The sequence below is a fragment of the Hippocampus bargibanti genome, linkage group LG06 (genome assembly GCF_051943395.1).
Source record: "Hippocampus bargibanti isolate YZ-2025 linkage group LG06, ASM5194339v1, whole genome shotgun sequence".
In the NCBI taxonomy this organism is placed as follows: Eukaryota; Metazoa; Chordata; class Actinopteri; order Syngnathiformes; family Syngnathidae; genus Hippocampus; species Hippocampus bargibanti.
Window position 1 is genome coordinate 10,460,001 of NC_142739.1, and position 2,017 is coordinate 10,462,017.

At 38.4% G+C, this 2,017-nt stretch overlaps 1 long non-coding RNA gene across 1 annotated transcript in view; it reads right to left on the reverse strand.

Moving 5' to 3' along the window:
* Positions 1-1,550, reverse strand: part of LOC148896452 (uncharacterized) — a 3,849-nt gene extending 2,299 nt beyond the window's left edge. Inside the window, exons 1-2 of the long non-coding RNA XR_016115287.1 lie at positions 1,076-1,550; positions 1-687 (exon numbers count right to left, since the gene is read on the reverse strand). The exon at positions 1-687 is cut by the window's left edge and continues 2,299 nt beyond it. This is a non-coding gene — a long non-coding RNA (uncharacterized LOC148896452). The remainder of the gene's footprint in view (positions 688-1,075) is intronic.
* Between the last annotated feature and the right edge of the window lie 467 nt (positions 1,551-2,017).

The window sequence follows — 2,017 nt, forward strand, 5'->3', positions numbered from 1 at the left end:
AGAAAAGGCTTTGCTGGCTCTGACGGCCCACCACTGGTAAAAAGTAAATGGAGGCTCTTATCGCGCCTTCTTTGCGTGTGATAAGAAAGCAGGCGTAGGTGCCGATGTCCTCGCTGGAGTAGTCAACTCAACCTGCTTTTGGAGCACAGGTGCCACAGCTGAAGAGACCGCTAAACAAACGTGGATCATTATCTCTCCAAACAATGTACACAGTGGAAGGAGCGTTGTGATTACACAATGTCATGCCAGAAGTGCTGCAATTAGTGGAGCTACGGTAACAGGTCAATGTGATGCCAATTATAGCTAAGACTCGTTCTTCGTGTATAACATGTATGTGATATGTGGAGAGACATGAAATACTTCTGCGAATGACGTCGGTGAAAATTGTTTACCTACATGTTGTGATGAAACCAAGGTTGTATTCCGTCCATGAAGCTCCACAAGGCAATGGGGGGGAGAGCCAGTCTTTTCAGCCCTCTGCACTCAATGCTTGATAATTTCCAAATATTTCCTCAAGCTTGAGAAGGGAAGGGTTAAATAGCCAATTTGCTTAGGGTGTGTTTAAATAGGAGCAGCCTCACCGCACCTAGTAGACCGACAGTGTCACTTGTCACGGATCAGGCAGGGTGTTGGATCAGGGATAAACAGAAGATCCAGTCACTCTCGTGTCATTACTTTAGTGTGACCCTTGAAGGGAAAAACCAAAAGGACAGAAGAAGAAGAAGAGGGGTGGGGGCAGGGTCACCGACCTTTCAAATGGTCACTGCTCAAAAGCAAAATTGAATCAGAGATGGCTTTAACTGTCCCGAGAAGTATGTTTGTCATTGAATTCCAAAATGTCTTTTCTTCTTTTTTCAAAACATCTACTGTAGAAATGTTTAGTGGCAACTCTATAAACAAACAAACAAACAAACAAACAAACAAACAAACAAACAAACAAACAAACAAACAAACAAACAAACAAACAAACAAACAAACAACCAAACAGACAAACAAACAAGCAAACAAACAAACACTAAATAAATAAATAAATAAATAAATAAATAAATAAATAAATAAATAAATAAATAAATACCCGGTAGTCGAGTGGTCAGCACACCGGCTTCACAGTGCAGAGGTCGCCGGTTCACGTCCCGGTCCGGCCTCCCTGTGTGGAGTTTGCATGTTCTCCCCGGACCCGCGTGGGTTTTCTCCGGGTCCTCCGGTTTCCTCCCACACTCAAAAAACATGCATGGCAGGCAGATTGACCACTCCAAATTGTCCCTAGGTGTGAGTGTGAGAGTGACTGTTGTACGTCTTTGTGTGCCCTGCGATTGGCTGGCAACCAATTCAGGGTGTCCCCTGCCTCGTGCCCAAAGACAGTTGAGATAGGCTCCAGCACCCCCCGCGACCCTAATGAGGAATAAGCGGTACGGAAAATGGATGGATGGATAAATAAATAAATAGACAAATAAAAAACAAATAAATCACAGTAAATAAATTAATAAATGAAAACAAATGAATATACAAATGAATATATAGATGAATATATATGAATATGTAAATGAATATCTAAGTAAATAAATACACAAATAAACAAATAAATAAATATAATCAAACACATAAATAAACACATAAATACACACACACATACATAAATACATAAATAAACAGATAAATATGAAATAAATAAATGAATGAAGATAAATGAATATATAAACGAATATCTACTGAAAGCAAGTGAATAAACAAAGAAATAAATAGATAACTAAATAAATAAATACATACATATATACATACATACGTACGCACGCACACAGACAGATAGATAGATAGATAGATAGATAGATAGATAGATAGATAGATAGATAGATAGATAGATAGATAGATAGATAGATAGATAGATAGATAGATAGATAGATAGATAGATAGATAGATAGATAGATAGATAGAAAGCAACCGTGACCTTAAACTAAGGCAGAACAAAGATCTTGGACATACCAAATGGTTACACGCCATTGCAATTATACAATAATGT